The 23176-nt window shown below is 41.5% G+C and overlaps 1 protein-coding gene across 2 annotated transcripts in view; it reads left to right on the top strand.

The window, feature by feature from the left end:
• Nucleotides 1-23176, top strand: part of MICU2 (mitochondrial calcium uptake 2) — a 171934-nt gene that overhangs the window by 100954 nt on the left and 47804 nt on the right. The gene's annotated exons all lie outside the window — the stretch shown is intronic.

Here is a 23176-nt window from a genome sequence, read left to right as displayed (position 1 = left end):
CTACTAACATGCCACAGAAAGTAGTAGGACTGTGATATAACGGTGTTCATACCATTTTTGGCCACATTATCTAACCACTTCACCAGTACGTGTGACCTTTTTTTCTTAGAAGAGGTAGTGATGGAAGTAACTCGAATGAGTGTAGTGAAGCATTGAGCTCAGCTCTAGGTTTCTGGTTTCAAATCTCCGGTTTATACAAAACCTAGTTAAGAACAAATCAAAAAATGTTTTTTCTAAGGGGAAGATAAGAGCAGTGAACAAAGGAAAAGTACCTAGATTGTTGTCTTCCTCTCCCTCTGGTTTTCTGCCCTCGTTAATTCTGCTCTATTCTTTGAGTGTCTTTTTATCTTCTTTGTATAATCTTTGGAATTTCTATGTTACAGTAACTTTTTTTATGGTATATATTTTTTTCTCAAAAAATCTGGCTTTTGCAACTTTCCCTAACATTTTTTTGCTTTAGAGGTTAAAGGTTAAATTTTCCAGGTTTTGGAGAGGATTGTCACTTGGATGAATACTCTGCTGAGAGAAAGAGAGGGAAATCCCAACTTTAATCATTGTTTGCTGCAGTCTGCATGTACTGACCAGGGGAACATGCCATCTAGCATATAGCCTGGGATGCTCTGTCCAGATAGCAGCTAGTTTTCCTGGCAAAGCTGGCAGCTCATGGCTTGGACAGATTCACTCTGATATGGGTCAAAGAACTGGCTGGAAGGCCTGGCCCAGAGAGTGGTGGTGAATGGTGCCACATCCGCTTGGCAGCCAGTCACCAGTGGTGTTCCTCAAGGATCAGTTGCTGGGCCCAATCCTGTTTGATATCTTCACTAATGATCTGGACAAAGGGATTGAGTTCAGCATCAGTAAGTTTGCAGATGACACCAAGCTAGGAGCAGGTGTTGATCTGTTGGAAGGTAGGAGAGCCCTGCAGAGGAACCTAGACAGGCTGGATGGGTGGGCAGAGGCCAATGGGATGAGACTGAACAAGGCCAAGTGCAGGGTTCTACACTTTAGCCACAACAACCCCAAGCAGCGCTACAGGCTGAGGACAGAGTGTCTGGAGAGCATCCAGGAAGAAAGGGACCTGGGGGTACTGGTGGATAGTAGGCTGAAGACGAGGCAGCAGTGTGCCCAGGTGGCCAAGAGAGCCAATGGCATCCTGGCCTGGATCAGGAACAATGTGGCCAGTAGGACAAGGGAGGTTATTCTTGCCCTGTACTCAGCACTGGTCAGGAGATGCATCCCTGGAGGTCTTCAAGAAAAGGCTAGATGAGGCACTTAGTGCCATGGTCTAGTTGGCTGGCTAGGGCTGGGTGCTAGGTTGGACTGGATGATCTTGGAGGTCTCTTCCAACCTGGTTTATTCTTTGAATTTATGAACATCCAAGTGACTTGAAGGTATTGAAAAGAAAATACAGAGAGAAATTCAAAGTTCTGTGAAAAGGCTTGAGGGACAGGAAGGAAGAAGGAGACATGAAAGCATTTTGATTCAAGCCTGTGGGAAACGATGTTGAATGGTGCAAGTGGTTGAGAATATGACATAAAAATCTGTAGTAAAAAGAAGTTTTCTTGTGTCTAAAATCTATAGACATATGGCTTCAGAGCTGACACACCATGTCTAGTATACAAAGCTGAATGCAAATCCTTAGGAGAACTTTATTGCCTTAAGAGACATGGAGACTCTCAAAATAAGTTCTTGGGTTTTTTTTTAAATATATGACTAACAGAAAGAATTTTTTCACCTTCAAAACTTGGGTCATGAAGTTAAAAACCTAGAAGGGATTTTCTTTTTGATTTTTTTAGCCTGAAACACTGGAAGACAGTGAATACTGAAATGTTCAGTTTTGAAGGTGTGGGTTTCAGACAGTTGTCTGTGAAAGCAAGATTAGAGAAATAAGTGTTTTCCATCTTAGCCATTCATACATATTAATTGGTTACTCCAGCTATAATAGTACATGTGCAGATTTTTAATGTAGTATGCAAGTAAGAGTTACTTGTAATGCAGCCAAGTTAATTTCAGTTACTTTGTTAATATGAGTAGGAAACTGTGCTAAGCAGAATAGGAAAAATAATGGCAAGAAATAACACGAGAACAAAACCCCCTTTTGCACTGATGCATAGTTAGCATTTCAAATTGAGAACAGGCTACCAGCATCATAAACAATTCACAGAAAAATGTTAATACTTGAATCTAATGATCGGGGGGGGAAAAAGTAACTGCCATTGTTGTGGCTTCTTTGGCCAGAGACATAAATGCAATTATAAGCAATTGTCTTCAAATTGCATTGCTTGGAGTTTTAGATTTTCTCGTAAGTTCAAGCAGACAGAACATTTGTTAGAAGAGAAATACAATGGTTGAAGTATTTTAAATGCAGTGCTTAGAAAAGTTTCATATGAGAAAGTCAAACCTGTATCAAATGTCTGTCCAGGTATATTTAGATTAGATCAAGATGATGAACTTAATAGCAAAGCAGCAGTTATTTTGGGAAACTTTTTGCTTATATCACAAAATTATTTCCTTTTCACCAGGAGCAGTGGTTTTAGAAAGGAAAACAGGCTTGCCACTACTGATTCTAGAAAGCCTTTCACTTACTGGCATACTGACATGCAATTTTAACATGATACTGCATACATGCTTTGTAATATTGAACTTAAAGCTGTAATAATTTGGATATTCTCCTATTTTTGATTAATCAAAAATAAAACCTCTCAAAAAATTGTTTCCCTGCTGCCAGGGTGTTTCAATTCACCTTCATAAATGTTTGCTTGAAGTTTGCCAAGTGATTGCCATCTATAATAATATGGAAGGCTTAGGTCTGTTGTAAAAGTTTTATTCCTGATTTTATTTTTTACAGACAATGGATAGGAACATGTGGCCAGCCTCATGAGTATTTAGTTATGTACACCAAGATATATTGCTGACGATGAGCACAACATTCTATTGCTTTGTTCCTCTTCAGAAATAAGCATTCCCAAATGGGGAAAAGGCAAGCAAAAATAGGCAATAAGGAGTTCTTGATTGGGATTAGGGGTCTTTATCCAACGGCCTTGGAGTTTTTTGCTCACTGGTGATTGTCATTGAAGAATTACTTTGAAATGTCCTGTTACTTTTTAAGCATAATTCAATTTAGAAGGAAGTACATGCAGTGTTGTGTAAACCAGAAGAGTTGTTGGTGCTGGATCAAAAGGGCTGATGTTAGAAAACGCCAAAATATTTTAGCAATGTCTAGATTGTCAAATGGATTCCTGTATACAGTTGACTAGAATTTATGACTGAAGCAAAAATCTTAGGTGTGCCCTTTGACAAGGTTGCAAAACGTGCAATAAATTATGATTTATTATAGAACCCTTTCCCAGATAAGAGGACAGATGAACTGTAGTGCAAATATATCAGCTGTCATCCAACTCATGTGATCTTGAACTTTGCTTGATAAGTTAGTTCACTAGTTCTGCTCATTTGTTTGCTTGTGCATGGTTTTCTTTATTACACATTCTCTTTAAGGTAGCCCAAAAATTGTGAAATCTTGACATTCCCTTGGATTAAGTCACACCTGAAAAGTTATTTACTGTCAGGGTGATAATGAAGAAAAATATTTACAGTCCTGCCATCTAAGGAGAATGAGCTGATAACAAATGCAGTTTCCTGAAAGCCTTACTTTGTTCTCTGTAGTGAAAAAGCAAAGAGCTCTGTAAAGGAAGAAAGACACCGTCTGGAAAAAAAGCAGTGCTTGGTTTTACATGCAGTGTTTCACACTGGATTACCTTTGTAAATATTTGACTAATGCTGTTACCGTTAGGTGTTTTATGGAAGGAAGCAGCCACCTTTTTATATACAGTGGCAAACAGTAAATGAGATGTGGTAATGTAGCACAGCATTTGTGCCAGTAGAGAGAACACCTACGACAGTGTTTTGTACCAGTTAGCACAATGCATACTAAATGCACTGCTGAGATTTTTCAATTTGTGGCAATGTGCCATGTAGTCTTACAATGTTACCACAGGGATGTGTGGCAAACCGTTGCAAAATCAGCCAAGTTCTTCTGGGTAATCTTTGGGATGTTCATGTAAAATGTCATATCTGGTGCAATAATAGCTTAGTGAAAAAGTGGGGTTTGTCCCACATTGTGATGTAAAAACTTTTCAATGTCTAATAACGTCTAATAATATGAACTCATAGAATCATTGACTCATAGAATGGTTTAGGTTGGAAGGGGCCTCAGGGATCATCCAGTTCCAAACCCCTGCCATAGGCAGGGACACCTCCCACTAGAACAGATTGCTCAAGGCCTCATCCAACCTGGCCTTGAACACCTCCAGGGAGGGAGCATCCACAACCTCCCTGGGCAACCTGCTCCAGTGTTTCAACATCCTCACTGGAAAGAACTTCTTCCTAACATCTAGTTTAAATCTCCCCTCTTCCAGTTTAAACCCATTACCCCTTGTCCTGTCATTACAAGACCTTGTAAATAATTTCTCCCCAGCCTTTCTGTAGGTCCCCTTCAGATACTGGAAGGCCACTATAAGGTCTCTTTGAAGCCTTCTGTTCTCCAGGCTGAAGAGCCCCAACTCTCTCAGCCTGTCCTTATAGCAGAGTTCCTTCAGCCCTGTGATCATCTTCATGGCCCTCCTCTGGACTTGCTCTAACAGTTCCATGTCCTTCCTGTGTTGGGGGCTCCAGAACTGTACACAGTACTCCAAGTGGGGTCTGACAAGAGCAAAGAGGGAGAATCCCCTCCCTTGCCCTGCTGGCCACTCTTCTCTTGATGCAGCCCAGGACAAGGCTCCTGTCTGGGCTGCACGTGCACACTGTCAGCTCATGTTGAGCTTTTCATCAATCCAGACCCCCAGGTCCTTTTCCTCAGGGCTGCTCTCCAGCCATTCACCACCCAGCCTGTATCTGTGTTTGGGATTGTGCCAACCCAGATGCAGGAGCTTACACTTGGCCTTGGTTGAATGTCATGAGGTTGGCCTGGGACCACTTCTCCAGCCTGTCCAGGTCCCTCTGGATGGCATCTCTGCCCTCTAGCAAGTCAACTGTGCCACACAGCTTGGTGTCATCTGCAAACTTGCTGAGGATGCACTCCATTCTTCTGTCCATATCGCTGACAAAGATGTTAAACAACAGTGCTCCCAGCACTGGCCCCTGAGGGACACCTCTTGTCACTGGTCTCCACGTGGACATTGTGCGTTTGATCACCACTCTCTGTGTGCAATCATCCATCCAGTTCCTTATCCTGTGAGTAATCCACCCATCATGTTGCATCAGGAATTATAGCAATTTTAAGATAACAGGTATAAGAAAGATAAGGCTCATCTGATTTACTTTGAATTTTCATTGCAGTGTAGACTTTTCAAAAACCCTTGCTTCTTCATGTAAAACTCTTCTTTTAAGCAGTTGTGCATATACTTATATTCCAGGTCATGTAGTCAATTTTTTGTTAGAGCTTCTCAATAGAAATATCTCTGATAGATTGTTGTAGAAAACTGTCCACTTTTCAGATAGGATAGACTTAATTTTCATAGTGGCAGGTGGTACAGTGCTAAGTTTTGGATTTAATGTGAGAGTAGTGTTTATAACACACCCATGTTTTAGTTGTTTTCAAGTAGCACTTACCATAAGTTAAGGAATTTTCATTTTCTTATGTTCTGCCAATAAGCAGATGCATGAGAAGCTGGGAGAGAGCATAGCCAGGACAGCTAATCTGAACTAGCCAGAGGGATGTTCCATACCATAGAACATCATGCTTAGGATATAAATGAGGAGGAGTTGGCCAAGGGTGGCCAGTTGCTACTTGGGAATTGACTGGATGTCAGTCAGTGAGTAGTGAGCAATTTCATTGTTTGCCACTTGATTTGTATATGCTAATTCTCATATTAGTATTATTGCCATAATAGTAGTAGTAATATTTTCTTCCTTTTTTAAATTCTCTCTCCCATTCCACTGGGTGGAGGGAGAGACCAAGCAGCAGTGTGGTGCTTAATTGCTGGCTGGGGTTGGACCATGCTAAACACATAGAAAATTCTCTATTAGATTTTGAAAAGGAGTACAGGTACAAGAATCCTTCAGAAAATTAAAATCTTGCAGTGTAGTAAATCTGGACTGTGCTTATGTGCATTTTTATGAAGAAGATTAGTCTATTTCAGAAACACCTTCCTTTGTTGAGCACAAGACAAATGTTCAGGTGAGCTTGTCTGGCAACAGTTGATCCAGTGTTGAATAGATTACATCCAGAGGTCCCTTCTGACTCCCACCATTCCATGATACTTGGTAGGTGAAGATGCTTATCATTCTGTGAATGTTCAGTCTAGTTTTAACCTATCATAGTATCTTCATATCCTGAACCACTGCTTTATTTGCAGAAAATCAGTTTTCCTGTGTTCTGTAGTGCCTCTGTAGCTAGAGGCAGTACTTCCAAAGCAAACTCCTATATGTCAGGGAATACTGATGTGTTGTAAGTTTGCTGGGAGAAGTTGGTTGAGTTGGCTAAGCTTTATGTGAAAACGTTTGGCACAAGGTTGTGATGTGTTTTCAGGTTTCATATGGTACGTGGCTTCGCGTCACACAGAATCACAGAATGTTAGGGGTTGGAAGGGGCCTCAAAAGATCATCTAGTTCAAACCCCCAGCCAGAGCAGGATCACTTGGAGTAAATCACACAGGAACGCATTCAGGTGGGTTTTGAATGTCTCCAGAGAAGCAGACTCCACAACCTCTCTGGCCAGCCTATTCCAATGCTCTCTCACCCTCACAGTGAAAAAGTCTTTTCCTTATGTTTGTGTAAAACCTCATATACTCTAGCTTGCCCTGTCATTGGACACCACTGAGAAGAGCCTGGTTTCTGGGAATGAATCTACAGAAAGGATACAGTGGAAGCCGCTGATGGATAGACTATTGAGTTCTCCATTGGTGGAGATCAGTGCTGGTGCAGTGGGTGAGGTTTGGAGCACCAAGAGAGATCATCCACTAGATGGGCACTTCTGAATGAACTCAGTGAGTTGTTTTTGTTTCTGGATCTTGGGGTTTTGCCGCTAGTGAGCATTCAGATGCCTATACTTCAGTGTCTCTGTTTTGACTTGAATTTCATACACAGTAACTGGTCAGACTGGTATGAATCATGTGTCTGTACACATAAGCAAAGATAAGCAGATTGCTGAAAATTTCAGCTTCTGTAACCAGCCAATACTGTGAACTTTTTATCTCCAGCTGCCCTTCATCACCCAAACAACATTAGGAAATCTTACTGCAACCCTAAGAAAGTCTTTAAGTAACGTATTTTATACATTTAACCTTTTATTTTCCCTTAAGTGTATAAATACAGCATCAAAATTAGTGTTCTGGGTAAAATATTGGATCTTTTTGTATAAAATGCTGTATCTCAGACAATTGTTGGTAAATGGATAACCTAAATAGGATTTTTTTTTCCTTCCTTTCTGCTCAGCAATGATATGTTAACACTGATGACACATTTACATAGGCTCTCTGATGCAGTACCAGTGATCTTCATGGGATTGGTTTATCTAAAAGTTAATTTGAAGAGAAGTAGCTCTTTATCCAGAAATGGTAGAAATACTGCAGAAATCCCCATAATCCTGATAATGTTTTTTTATATCTGGTCATAAACTTGATTGTGAAATGCATTTTCTTAGTGGTTGCATCATGAAGTGCCACATAACAGAATCTGTGATGGAATTCTTGAGGGGAAATGGGATCTCCCACCCTTCAGCAATCAAATCTGGTCTGTTGGCCAGTCTGCTTTTTATGGTATTAATGGCAGGCCAGTGCACTGCCCACTGTGGGGGAGTTGGAGGTCACTTTCAACTTAGACCATTCTATGATTCTATGCACTGACTTATTTGATTGCTTTTATTTTTCAAAAATAAATTTGTTAGATTGAAAGTCTAAAATTAAAAGATGTGAGAGTTGTGATTAGAGCAGAGGTGTTAGGCAAGAGCTGTCTTCCAGCACAGTAGCCCCTGCAGCTGCAGCAGCAAGGAAGTATGCCGGGTTGGATGGGCAGGAAGAAGGATTAAGTAGTAGTGTTTGGAGGAAAGGGAGCCATGGAGCAAAGGAAATGTAGGGTTTATCATATTGTTGCACAAAGAAGGCATTGGGTTTTTTCCCTCTACTTCCATCTCCAGGTCTTGAACCATATTATGACAGTGCTGAAGGTACCTGGGGTACATTCTTTGTAAGGTCAAATAGGAAAATACATACTGATATTGTTTTAATTACAGTTGCCTTTTTGTGATTATGTCTGCATGATTATAAAAAGCTTGTGGCTTTGTTGTGATTAATTCTTATTTTTCCCTTTGTGGTGTTGCTGACTAGCTGGAGAATGACACAGACTCAGAGTAATTAGCTGACTGCAGTGTTTACAGATTGGGTAAAAACTTTGGCAAGATGTTATGTTTTGAAAATAGATTGCTAGCTATTTAGCTTGTTGAAAAAGTGGTTAATGAGAAGATATATTGCAGCTTCTCAGTGAATGAAAGCAGTTTCTTAAAACTGAGTACCAAAATAGTGCCACTAATAAAACTGGCCAGGCTTCAGCAGAGTCGTGAGTGAGAGGCAAGTGGTTTCAACGTACATCTCGAAGGATTTAGTTATTTAAAGTGTGAAAGTTATTGGTTATTTAATGGCATCTGAATGGAAAACAGATTCCTTGAAACGAATTAAAATGTATTGTGCATAAACAGAATACTTGTAGTACAAGTAATGGAAAGATCTGGTTATTAATAACAGGAGTCTGCTTGTTGTATAAACATCGGCTGCCTTAGAATTTCGGAAGTCTTGCAACAGTTTCTCCTTTAGCCAAGTATTCCAGTTTCTGTGACATACTACTGTGATATTTGAGATATTTCATAGTCACCTTTTTTTTAATACATATGAGCAAGTTTCAAGAACTCACACAATCATTCTTGGTCTCTGAATATTTTCCTATTTATAAAGCCTTTTTAATTTTTTTAGAACGCCACACACTATTTCAGCTACATTTGTAACATAGCTTTGGCATACCACAGAAAACATCTCTGGGATTTTTTGTTGCCATGGGTTCTGAATACTTTCTGACAGATTACTTCAGGATTATTATTGTAATAAATGCATTGGAACGTAATCAGTTCTGAAGCATCTTGCTTAACTGACAATTAAGTCTCAGCAGATGTAGCGTGAAAATCAGACTCAGTGAATTTTTATCACTCTTAAATGTATTTTAATTTCTTGCAACATATGTCCTTAACACAAACAGGTATTGGTTTGTACCTAAGAAATCCAATCTGTTTTTAAAATTCTTTGGGTTGTATTCAGATATTTAGAACTGATGGGGATCTGGCAGACCATCAGTGGGTGATAGCAGGTGCTAAGGAGTGCAGGTCAAGCTCCTGCCAAAATTTAGCGTGCATTCTAGCCTGACATTTTCAGTTGTCTGTAGCTCTTACTGCTGACGGTTCTGTGCTTTACTTTAGGCCAATGCTTTTTCTTTTTATATTAGTCATATAATTTACCCTTTTTTTGAGTAATTTGGATATAGACTGATTTATTTATTTCCCCCTGCACGTTCTCATGTTACATTATGGTTTTTTTTATAGGGTATGATAGGGTAGAACAAATGAGTATCAATCCCTTTACGCCTATGCAATAGCATCAAGCAGGGTGTGCAGCCTGCTTTGGTAGGTGAGAGGAGCTCTCCTTACTTGCCAAATGGCTGTGGTCTTCAAGGAGACTTGAGAAGTACCATTTCTCCCTATTTGGAAAACACTGGCATCATTTTCCTAAGGGAGAAACTTCTCAGATTATGCTCTCATATTTTCTCCCCAATCCTGCATCTCTGCAGTGTATTATCACAGTATCACAGTATCATCAGGGTTGGAAGAAGAGACCTCACAGATCATCAAGTCCAACCCTTTACCACAGAGCTCAAGGCTAGACCATGGCACCAAGTGCCACGTCCAATCTTGCCTTGAACAGCCCCAGGGACGGCGACTCCACCACCTCCCCGGGCAGCCCATTCCAGTGTCCAATGACTCTCTCAGTGAAGAACTTTCTCCTCACCTCCAGCCTAAATCTCCCCTGGCGCAGCCTGAGGCTGTGTCCTCTCGTTCTGGTGCTGGCCACCTGAGAGAAGAGAGCAACCTCCTCCTGGCCACAACCACCCCTCAGGTAGTTGTAGACAGCAATAAGGTCACCCCTGAGCCTCCTCTTCTCCAGGCTAAACAATCCCAGCTCCCTCAGCCTCTCCTCCTAGGGCTGTGCTCAAGGCCTCTCCCCAGCCTCGTCGCCCTTCTCTGGACACGCTCAAGCATTTCGATGTCCCTCCTAAACTGGGGGGCCCAGAGCTGAACACAGTACTCAAGGTGTGGTCTAACCAGTGCAGAGTACAGGGGCAGAATGACCTCCCTGCTCCTGCTGACCACACCATTCTTGATGCAGGCCAGGATGCCACTGGCTCTCTTGGCCACCTGGGCACACTGCTGGCTCATGTTCAGGTGGGTATCAATCAGCACCCCCAGATCCCTCTCTGTCTGGCTGCTCTCCAGCCACTCCGACCCCAGCCTGTATCTCTGCATGGGGTTGTTGTGGCCAAAGTGCAGCACCCTGCACTTGGAGCTATTGAACCCCATCCCATTGGACTCTGCCCATCTGTCCAGGCGGTCAAGGTCCCGCTGCAGAGCCCTTCTGCCCTCCAACTCAATCGTAGCACAGATTGTGCTCAATAGCCTTTCTCATCTGTTGTGAAACAAAAGCAAATACAAGGCTTAGACTTCTTTCAATGTGTGAAACACTCAAGTTCTTGTTAGAGCCACCTACTTGCATGGCAGTGCCCTCTCTTGATCTTACCAGCCTTCTTACTACGAGGGAGAATATAGTCAGCTCTTAGCCATTGAATCAATCTTCTAACATTTTCCAGTCCATCAGAGTTCTGGTTTTCACACCACCATCCACGATACTGGTGAGCACCTAGTCATTGTGCTGGATACATTTTTAGTTAAGTATCTTTCCTCACAGACCTGGGAAAAAGGCTGATGCACCTGAAAGTGTAAGAATTTTTCAGCCATAGCTAAGAAAAGATAACATGTCTTTCAAAAAATCTTACATTTCTCCTTACTAGGTGAAAGGTAGTTCAGCTTCATCACATCATAGTCCAAATGCATTGTAACTGGCCATTCCTGTGTCTTCTAGATAGCTTAACAGCATGTAGAAAATGGCAATATCCTGGGATTTTATTCACCAAGAGCTGCTGCAGCCCTACCTGGCTTAAATTTTCTTTAAAGGACTCTTTGTATGGAATTTTAATATAAAACATGGCAAATCCTGCTTCCATTTGACTTTATCCAGGCTATTTTAGTTCTCTTTCAGAAGAGGTGACATTTAAAATCTCCAGTGTGACACAGCTTGTTTTCCTGAGTCCTATTCTTCATTTCAAGCCTTGAATGCATGTCCTTTGCACCAATACCTATGGTGCTGCTGAACCTACTCCGACAATGGAGTCTTACTACTGCATTGTTATTGACAAATGCTAAGTCAGTCACATACCCCACTGGAGAAACTGCCAGTTCCAAAAAAACAGATGACCTTTGTCATCTTGTTTTGCTTTTGGTTTTCCTAGGCAGGAGTGAGATGTGTTCTTTCTTAACTGTGGACTGGATCCAAACAGTTGTGAGTCTGACAGAGCAGATTCTTATAATAAAGAATACTGAAAATAGTAATATTTTTTTGTGTGTAGATGGAGATCTACTTTTCCATTGGGGTTGTATTTATTTCCTCCGTCCGACAACTTCGGAACAGTCACCCACACACTGACATAGCAATTAATTAACTTCTCCATGGACTTTCTTTGTGATAGAGAATGTGAGAGCTTACTTCTGTTTTGCTGTCACTTTCTTGGGAGAAAATACAAAACCTGGTGTTCAAAAATTCATCTGCATGTTTGAATTGGCAAAAGAGAGAAACTATTTAGCAGAGAAGAGCAACGTTTTTTTTGTCATGTGTATCAAAGTAGAGGCAGTCCCTGCTGCTGAAAATGTTAGAGGGGCTTTTAACCTGGTATGGTCAATTTAGAAGTGCAGTGGGCAGCATAAAATTACTCTTTCATTAGAGGAAAGCCATGTATTGTTTGAGTTTAATTTGCAGCCACTTTAAGAATTGTAAACAGCCTACTTAAGACTTGATTCAAATGTTAGTTCAATCTCTCTCCTTTGCAGCTAAAGTAAATGCCTGTTTCAGGAGCACAGTCCCTATTCTTCATGTCCAGCACTGATGTAAGGAGGAAAAAGGATAACTGCCTAGTTTACCATTATGAGAACACCTAAAGTTATCACCACAGCTCACTGAAGTTAATATGTAGTATCTTGTAATGTGTTTTTAAGGATTTGTATCCTCTGTTAGAGGGATACTGACATTGTTTACCTGGGCCTGAGCAAAACCTTCAACACTGTCCCATGCAACATCCTGGTCTCTAAACTGGTAAAATGAGTTTAATGGATGGACAAATCAGTGGATTAAAAACTGGCTTGATGGCTGCACCCAAGGATTGGCTGTCAGTGGGTCTAAGTGGAGGCTGTCACATGTCCAAATGGAGGCCAGTGACAAGTAGAATCCCTCAAAGATCTGTACTGAGATCAGACTTGTTTAACATCTTCCTCGGCAACAGGGACACTGTCATTGAGTGCACCCTCAGCAAGTTTGCCAACACCACCAACCTATGTGGTACAGCCAACACAGTGGAGGGAAGGGATGCCATCCAAAGGGACTTTGACAATCTGAACCTCGTGAGGTTCAACAAGACCAAGTGCAAAGGCCTGCATCTAGGTTGGGGCAGTGCCAAACACCAACATAGACTGGGCGGTGACTGGCTGGAGTGCAGCCCTGAGGAAAGGGACTTGGGGGTACTGGTGGGCGAGAAACTCAACATGAGCTACCACTGTGCACTTGCAGCCAAGAAAGCCAGTCATGTCCTGGGCTGCATCAAGAGAAGTGTGGCCAGCAGGTCGAGGGAGATGATTCTTCTCCTTTACTCCACTCTGATGACACCCTATCTGGACTACTGTATCCAGTTCTGGAGCCCCTGTTAGAAGAAGGATATGAATGTGCTGGAGCATGTCCAGAGAAGGGCCATGATGATGATCAGGGAGATGGAGCTCCTCTTCTATGGAGACAAACTGAGACAATTTGGGCTGTTCAGTCTGGAGAGGAGAAAATTCCAAGGAGAAGTTATTGCAGCCTTCCAGTATCTTAAGGGGGCCAACAAGAAAGCCAGTGAGGGACTTCTTAGGATGTCAAGTAGTGACAGGACATGGGGGCATGGAGCAAACTAGCAGTGGGTAGATTCAGATTAGATGTTAGGAAGAAGTTCTTCACCATAATGGTAGTGAGACACTGAAACAGGTTGCCCAGGGATGTGGTAGAAGCCCCATTCCTGGATGTTCTTAAGCCAAGGCTGGATGGGGCTCTGAGCAACCAGATCTAATGTGAGGTTTCTCTGCCCATCGCAGGAGGGTTGGAGCTAGATGATGCTTGACTTCCCTTCCAGCCCTGGCAATTCTATGACTCTATATGTAATGGCTTAGCACTTGTTAAGATTTCATGGCAAAATATGTCAAAATTTATCATATGCATTCTAAAAATCAGCTCATATTTTGGCAATTTTTAAATTTTAAATATAGACCTTTCATAAATGGTCATGCTCAATTTGAAATTATTTGTATCCTCTACTTATATGGGAAACCGGTGACACAGCATCTCCTCTGTTGCTTGAAAACTCTTCTGATACCCAGCCTAAAATTAATCCCTGTCTGTTTAAATTCACTTGTATTTGTGCCAACATTTCCCATTATCTAAAATAGCTTTTATTCTTTTGAATCTTAACCCCATGATGGAGAGATAATTATATTGCCACTCAGCACTAGTCTTTTTTGGTTGAGCAAACCCAAGCTTATTTTTATCTCCTCTGGCTGACTGAGTCCATCCATTCTATGGCTTCATGTAGGTAGCTTTATTCCATACTTTTCAGGATTCTTTTTTATTCTTGTAAAGTCAGCTTCATTCCTGGCTCATGGCGCAATCTGCTAGCAATCACTGTGGCCAAAGGGGTGGAACAAGGGTGTAAGTCAGGAACTTCTACATTTAATTCTGTTGCTGGATCATCTGAATTGTCAAACTGCAGCTTCAAACAAAGGGAAAAAAGGTACAAAGCAGTGCTCACTCAAGAAACAGACTCAGACTTTTTTAGCCTGTGGTTTGTTCACACTTGTTACATGCAGAATAGCTTCCAGCACCATAGGTGCTTTGGTCTTCTTTTGTAACTCCGTGTGTCTGCTAGGCTTAGGGCACTACAGCAAAGCAAATATTTTCTGTATTTTTAGGTGAAGGAAGTTTTAATATAGTCACAGAATGTTAAAGCAAAGAAAGCTCTCACAAACAACCTCTTTTTAGGAGGTTCAGAGCTTGATGCCCCTAAGTAATCAAATCATACAATGCACTGGGCTGGAAGGAATCTAAAGGTCAGCTAGTCGAACCACCTGCAGTAAGCAGATATATCTTTAACTGGATCAGGTAGTTTAGAGACCTATCAAGTCTGACGTGGAATATCTCCAGGGATGAGACTTCCACCACCTCCCTGGGCAACCTGGTCAGTGTTCTGCCACTGTCAGAGTAACAATCTTCATCTTTGCCTGGGAACAGGAAAAGTTGTTTGTTTTGTCAGTCAAAGATTGCTTTTGAAGGACTGGTTCATTTTGTCAGAGAAGCTTAGTATGAAATAAAGCAGACAACGTAAGAATAGTTGGAGGCAGTGGATACACAGCCCAGTAAGCTGAAGGCTGCTACACTTTGGAGGTTGTAGCAAGGTGGATAGTGGTCTCTTCTCCTTAGCAACAAGTGATAGGACAAGAGGACATGGCCTCAAGTTGCATCAAGAGAGGTTTAGATTAGATATTAGAAGGAATTTCTTTCCTGAAGGGGCTATCAAACACTGGAATAGACTCACCAGGGAAACGGTTGAATCCCCATCCCAGGAGTTGTTTAAAAGATGTGGTGCTGATGGACATGGTTTAGTACCAGACCTGATAGAGTTAGATAATAGTTGGACTTGATAATCTTACAGGTCTTTCCCAGCCAAAGCAATCCTATGATTCCACAGTTCTAAGAAGATGTTATGGGGAATTTTTATGTAAACTGTATTTATGCTTTTCATAATTCATCTCTTCCATTACCTTTACTGAACAAATACTTCTGTTCTATTTCTGTATGGCAGACCTAATACAGTGTTTTCTCTGAATCTAAAATTAAGTCCAGGATAAAACCAAATGCCTTTTGGGGGATTTGTTTCATCAGCTGATTTGAATTCAGGAGAGAAAGTGTTCTTTCCTGGGGAAATAAGACAGTTCTAGAAAACAATGACTGTTTTGATTTGGTTGTTGTTGGTTGGTTTGTTTTGTTTGTTTTTTTTTGTGAAACTATTCATCTCCTTTGTTTTCTTTCTGATTTCTACCAAACTTTTCTCTTTAGAATATGAGGAGTTCAAAGTCACAGGGTCAGGAGACATCTCATCATTGCTTTTCGTATTTAGTCTCCGAAGTTCACACCTTAAAGCAAAAGAGGTATTCTGGTTGGTGCACAACACTTTCTCATCTACTACTAGGGAATGCTGATGGACATCATATCAGTAATTCATTATTAAACATGCTATGGACAGCACTTTTTTTTCCTAACTTGAAAATTAACAAAACTGGTTTGGCTACTACAATAGGGCATGATGAGCATCTGTTTTTAAGGTTCTTTGTGATTTCTTATTACTTTAGTTGTCTGACCTTGTAGGGGAGTTCTCAGACTTTTCGTGATCCTCTTCCCTTTCTATTGCCACCTTACTTGCTCAATAAAGACAACTTTTCAATTTAGGTTTATATAACTTTCTTCATTCTGTTACTCTAGAAACTAATCAGAAATAGATTGGTCCATTAATCTGTTTGTGTGGCAAAAATAGCTTCAAATACAGGAATATTCTGTTTTCATTTGCATACCCATGGAGCCCTTGCTGTGGGAAAAATTCCCAAACATCTGTTAATGGCTATGTGACAGATGTTAATGATGTATAAACAAGTCACACTCAGCAGGGGCTGTTACTGCTTTGCTCAGAGCTTCTGTATGTGCTAACAGATTGAGCTAATCTTAGAAGTAGAAAGAAACTCCTGGCTAATGGTAAAAGCAAGGATGATGTGGGCCCTCAATTGAGGGAAAGCTAGTCAGCCACTGAAAGGAACCCTGATTAAGCATCAGAAGGAAGAAAGAAAGAAAAGCCAGAGATTGCAATTATGCCTGAACCTGGAGAGTTATGAAAATAGTGAAGTAGGGCTGCACAGTATCAGTAAAATGCTCAGAGCAGTAGGCAGCCTTCTGTAGGAAAATTCCCAAACATGGGCATTAGAATGTCCTTATCTTCTCATGGTGGCAATTGGAAAAAGTAATGTTATCACTGGGGTCATCTGCATTATAATAAATGGCCTTCCTAAAATTTTCATGTAAGGTTGGACTTCTGAACCTTATAAAGGGAGAAAAATCCTTCTGGAAATTCTGGCATGACAGAATCATCTTAATTCATCTCTGAATAGCAATTCTCTTTATCACTAGTCATCCTGGTAATCTTCAGGAATCCAAAATATCTGAAGTGACACAGTACTGCACCTATGCCAAGAGTCTCTTCCCCTAAAATAGCACTTTTTGTTTTGGATTGGGTTTGGTTTTTTCCTTATGATGACTCACTAATCACTGATGGAAATTAGCTGAAATTATTAAAATTTACTTAAGAAGCAGGAGATTTATTAGGTTCTGTTAGAACAGGCATCCAGTAATTCATCCATTTAATAAAACTAAGTGCTAATTGGATATGTTTTTATGATCAGTGCTTATTCATCCTTTTCTTTCAATGAATGTCAAGAGAATATGGGAGGATAAGGAGCAGATGGAAAATACAACCAGCTGCAAAAATAAAAGCATTTTCAGTAAAACCATAGATTATGAGCAAGTGGAGCCAAAAGAATCTTGTATACTTTCTTTTGTTTAGATTCATCTTGTGTTTTAAAAGTTCCATTTACCCACATTCAACACAGGTGGTAATTAAATTACTGAAGCATTTCTGAATTTATAGTAAAGAGGGTGATTTCATCCCTTTTTCCTCTTATTCAAATATATTTGTTGTTTCTTCAAAGTCTCCTTCAAAGCAGAGGTGAATACGAGCTAGAGATGTAACTAACCCGGGCCATTCCATGCAGTAACTGAACACCATCTAGTGGGTGTTCACTTAATCCTTTCATTCCTAAGCAGAATTTATATTGGTTAAAATTTTAGATTCAACTTCTGTAAACTCAATAGCAGTGCTCTCAGACATATAAATTTCATGTTCATGAATGGGGCCTGTGATTTGGAAGATAAGCTTCCTAAGGTTCTGAATTGTTTGGGGGTTTTTTTGCGTTTATTGTGCTCTGGACAAGCCAAAATATCCCAGGCCTTGATCTTAAAAACATCTCTCATTAATGAAATCAACAACACAGAATTATGTATTTTCAATAAAATGTCCAAATTGGCTGTTAAATCTAGTATTTGATGCTCTCCTGTCTTGACAAATACCACAAAAATGCTGTCTCTTCCTTCATAGGTCATTGATGAGAATTGAAGTCAGGATGTAGGCTTCAACTGCACAATAATGTGGTTGCCTTTGATGTGAGCAAGAGGGGGAAATCCCTAAACTCCATATGAAACCTACCAACGATTGCTTGTATTGGTGCTAGTGGAGGTTAGAAAAGTACCTAACCTGATATTTCCCTATTGCAAAGTTGATCAGGTTATTGTATTCAATTTGAGAGATGTCTTGTATTCATAGCCCTTACAGAAACAAATATCTACAAATGTATTCAAAACTCGACTGGACATGGTCTTGGGTAACCTGTCCTCACTGTGCTTTTTCTTTCCATTTGTCACTGTGAGAAGGACATTCCAATCATCACAGTGATCTCCAGCGCCCCTTTCTAACTTCAGCTGTTCTGTGAACGAGGCAATTTCCCCTAATGCCAGGAGAGCCTCACTTCATGAGTCTTCACACAAACTTCTTCAAAACTCCTGAGACCATCTTTCACAATCACCAAACGATATTCCAAACGATATTGTGCGATATTCCTTAGCACTAGTACTGTTGGAAAGGAAATAAGAGTAAGAAAATATTGGAAAGGATGTGTTCAGTCTGTGGCTGGTGTAGGACAGCTGTAAAGAAATAACATTTAGATGTTTGGTGGAAGGACAACACATTAGGAGAATGAAAACAGGAATAACAATTACCACCATTATTAGAACATTGCAGCAATAGAAACTGGGCATCATGCTGATGAGACTTCCAGATGTCACTGTAGCAGTGCAGAAGGACATCAGCCATCTCTCTGCTTTTCATTTTTTTTCTTCCAAAGGTCTGACTGAGGGTTCCTGGGTTATGATGAACCAAAATTTCCCAACCTCATACTTCCAGGAAAATTTCACTATACTTTTCAAGTCAACTGTCAACTCTTAGAACATTTTTTTTTCAGTATTTCTAAGAACTTTTGACATGTGTTGCTGTAGTGCAAGTAAATTACTCTTTAAAAGAAAAAACACTGCTTTAACAAAAAGAAAGCATTAGTGATGGTGTAAATAATTTTGATATGTGAAAGGGTGAAACGGGGGAAAATAGTGGGCTCCTATATAAACTGGATCTAAATAGCTTTTTATATTTACAGGACTCTTGAGAACCCACACAATTTATGTGAAGTGTCAGTGCTCCCAGTTACTTACCCACTGCAGTGATTTAAATTGGCTTGATGCACTCATATGTCAGCTATTTACTGTATGGACACAAGCAGTCCTGTAAATGCTCTGCATCTGAACAGAATTGTGGTAACAGTACTGCATTTTTCATAGAATCATAGAATGGTTTAGGTTGGAAGGGACCTCAAAGATCTTCCAATTCCTGCCATAGGCAGGGACACCTCCCGCTAGAACAGGTTGCTCAAAGCCTCATCCAATCTAGCCTTGAACACCTCCAGGAAGGAAGCATTCACAACCCCCCTGAGCAACCTGTTCCAGTGTCTCACCACCATTACTGGAAAGAACCCCTTCCTAACATCTTGTTTGAATCTCCCCTCTTCCAGTTTAAATCTATTACCCCTTGTCATGTCATTACAAGACCTTGTAAATAGCCCCTCCCCAGCCTTTCTGTGGATCCCCTTCAGATACTGGAAGGCCACTATAAGGTCTCCTCGAAGCCTTCTGTTCTCCAGGCTGAAGAACCCCAACTCTTGTAGCCTGTCCTCATAGCAGAGTTAGTCCAGCTCTCTGATCATATTCATGGCCTTCCTCTGGACTTGGTCTAACAGTTCCATGTCCTTCTTGTGTTGCAGGCTCCAGAACTGTACACAGTACTCCAGGTGGGGTCTGACAAGAGCAGAGTAAAGGGGGAGAATCTCCTCCCTTGCCCTGCTGGTCACACTTCTCTTGATGCAGCCAAGAACACAAAGATGCTAAACAGCACTGGTCCCAGCACTAACCCCTGAGGGACACCACTTGTCACGGGTCTCCAGGTGGACATTGTGCTGTTGATCACCACTGTCTGCATGTGATCATCCAGTCTGACCAGCACTGAGTACAGGGGCAGAATAACCTCCCTTGTCCTGCTGGCAACACTGTTGCTGATACAGGCCGGGATGCCAATGGCTCTCTTGGCCACTTGGGCACACTGCTGGCTCATCTTCAGCCTACTATCCACCAGTACCCCCAGGTCCCTTTCTGCCTGGCTGCTCTCCAGACACTGTGTTCCCAGCCTGTAGCGCTGCTTGGTGGTGTTGTGGCCAAAGTGTAGAACTCTGCACTTGGCCTTGTTCAGTCTCATTCTGTTGGCCTCTGTCCACCCATCCAGCCTGTCTAGGTCCCTCTGCAGGGCTCTCCTACCCTCTAACAGATCAAAATCTGCTCCTAACTTTGTGTCATCTGCAAACTTAACTGATGCTGGTCTCAATCCCCTTGTCCAGATCATCAGTAAAGATATTGAACAGGACTGGGCCCAGCACTGTTCCTTGGAGAACACCACTAGTGACTGGCTCCCACCTGGATGTGGCACCATTCACCACCACTCTCTGGGCCCAGCCTTCCAGCCAGTTCTTGACCCATATCAGAGTGAATCTGTCCAAGACATGAGCTGCCAGCTTTGCCAGGAGCTTGTTATGGCAAAGGCTTTGCTGAAGTCCAGGTAGACTACATCCTCAGCCTTCCCTGCATCCACTAGGTGGGTAACCTGATCATAAAAGGAGACCAGGTTGGTCAGGCAGGACCTGCCCTTCCTAAACCCATGCTGGCTGGGCCTGATCCCTTGGTCATACTGTAGGTGCTTTGTGATGGCACTCAAGATGACTTGTTCCATATCTTTTCTTAGACCAGCTGCTATAAGTTGGAAATCTTACACAAGGCTTTGAGCATATGAGTTCTTCAGATCAGAGACAGGAGCAGCAGATTTCAAAGTTAATTATAAGCTCTTTTCTACATATGTCCTTATGCCATCATAGTTACAGCAGAGTGGCATAGAGATCACTAACTCAGATTCAGGCATCTAGTTTCTAGACATCTGAAGGAAGCCAGATGAACCAAGCATGAGGTGCTTCTTTGGAAGTTTGAGGACTTCCATCTCACATGGCACATTTTTCCTCTGGATGCTCCCTCCAGGCCTCAGTTCAGAACCAGCTCAGAAGGCTTGACAGATTCCTCTGCCAGGGATGCTCATGTGCAATTGTGCTCTCTGCTTGGCTTCTTGCTGCTTGTGTGTTACCTGTGAAGTCTTAACATGCATCTGACACTGCTTTTGCAGCAAAGGGCTGGCATTACTCACCTGTTAGATTTTTCTGGTGTTTAGGAAGAAGTAACTTTCTGTATGTTGTCTATCATTGCAGTGCACGTCTTGTGATGAGTTTGGAAGTTTGAACCTATTCTTATCTTTTCCTATCTTCAGTTTGGGTATGTTATTAGAAAGAGGGCCGATCTTGGAGCAAGTCACTTTCCCTAAGGAAAAGTTGTTCCCCACAGTCTGCTGCTGCAGTCACAGAGGGGACTGAGCTGCTCGCATGCTCTGCAGCGAGCATCACAAAACCTGTTTCTTCTGTTGTGTGTGTGTGGTTATTTTGGAAGTCCTGGCACTGATGACTCAGTGCCACTGTCTCTTTAACAGGTTTTGAAAAATGGCTTATCTTAATTTTTCAGTTTCTTTCAGTTTCCTAAAAGACTGTGTCATCCTTTGATGTTTTCTTCCTGCATAAGCATCCCACCCTTTTTACCTCAGGCTGCCTTACTCACAGAGAAACCTTCTGGTATTGACTGGCTCTGATGCAACTGCTCTTCTGAAATGGAGATTTGCCAGCGCTGGCCTCAACCCAGCACTGTGTATTTCTCATTTCCTCAGAGGAACAATTGCTCTCAATAAAGAAGGACAGATGCAAAGCTTGATTTGTAAAGCGTATCAGAAGCTTCTATTATTGCAAATTGCCTTTTCCACTGGGCATACTTGGGTTTCAATTCAGGTTGTTCAATTCACTAATTTGTGTGATAGAAATTCCTTTTATCAATTATCTTTCAATCGAGCAATGCATGAGTTCAGTAAAATCTTTCTAGCTGAAGTGGATTCTTAATTCCTTTAAAATAGCACACTCATTTGTTATTCAGATACTGGTTTGCCAGAAGCTATCATAGGAATCTGGCAACTTGATTTGTCATGCTCTCAAAAAGCCTTATTTTATTTTTTTTTACCTGTCCTTGATTTATCATAAATATTGCCAGCATTTCAAAAGGAGGCATAAAGAACTGATGACTGGCTTGAATTTTCCCCTTACTGTTTTCATTAGCAATATAGAAGAACTTTATAGAATTGAGAATGTAAATAAGGCAGATAAACAAAGGACACCTTGTTGGGATAAGGTGCCTTTCAGTATCATAAGATATATCTGAGAGAGAGCTGGGAATAAAATACCAGCTATTGAATTGCAATGATCTTATATTTTAGGTCAATTTAAATGAAATTTTTTGTGACATCTCCCCAGGGAAATCCACATCTCTGATTCTTATCTAACTCAACTTGCTGGGGCGCAGGGACAGGATTCTCAGAGTTCAGCTGTGTGAAATCTGGCAGCCAGCTGAAACACAGAAGCACAAATTCGTGTTCCCATGGCAGGCAAGGCTGCAGGGTGGGCTCTGCTCTGAAGGCCATGGCATGAGCAGCACACAGTGGGTTTAGTTTGTAAAAAGCCCTGATCCTCAGATTACAACTGTGGTGAAATACCATCCATCTTAAAAGATTCGTTTCACTCCTCATTTTGTGGAATAGGAGTTTGTTTGAATTATGACATACTTCATGCTATTCTCATCTTCATTTTTCATTTTAAAAAACAAATTGTTTCCTAATACCCCTGTGTGACTTTAAACTTGCCAAGCTTCAGCAAAGACAACAGGGAGTGCCATCTAAAAATATAACAACTGGGAGTTTTGGGTGGGGGGTTATTTGTTTATGCTTGTGTTTATCTGAAGTGGAGCTGAAAAGAGATCCAGGTCAAACTACTCATAGGATCATACAATGCATTAGGTTGGAAGGAACCTCTAACAGTCATCTAGTCCAACTTTTCTGCAAGAAGAGACATCCTCAACTAGACCAGTTTGCTCATAGCCCCACCCAGCCTGACCTTGAAAATCTCTTCATTTTTTGTGGCTATCCTCAGGACACTCTCTGTTAGTTTCATGTCCTTCTTGGGTTGAGGGTCTCAGAGCTGTACACCGTACTCCAGGTGAGATCGCACCAGAGCAGGGTAGTGTGGCATGATCACCTACTGATCTGCTGGCCACACTTTTGATGCAGCCCAAGATATAATTGGCCTATTGGCTTATGTCCAGCTTTTTCCTCAGAACTGCTCTTTATTCACATCCTCACCCAGCCTGTACTGATAATTAAGATTGTCCAGACCCAGGTGCAGGACTTTGTACTTGGCTTTGTTCAACCTCATGAGGTTCACCTGAGCGCATTTCTCCAGCTTGTCCAGGCCAATCTGGATAACATCCTGCTCTTCTGGCATATTGACTGCACCACTCAGCTTGGTGTCATCTGCAAACTTGATGAGGGTGTGCTTGATCTCACTTGT

This window comes from Pogoniulus pusillus, chromosome 3 (assembly GCF_015220805.1).
Source record: "Pogoniulus pusillus isolate bPogPus1 chromosome 3, bPogPus1.pri, whole genome shotgun sequence".
Taxonomy (NCBI): domain Eukaryota; kingdom Metazoa; phylum Chordata; class Aves; order Piciformes; family Lybiidae; genus Pogoniulus; species Pogoniulus pusillus.
This window is presented reverse-complemented; position numbering and strand designations above follow the sequence as displayed.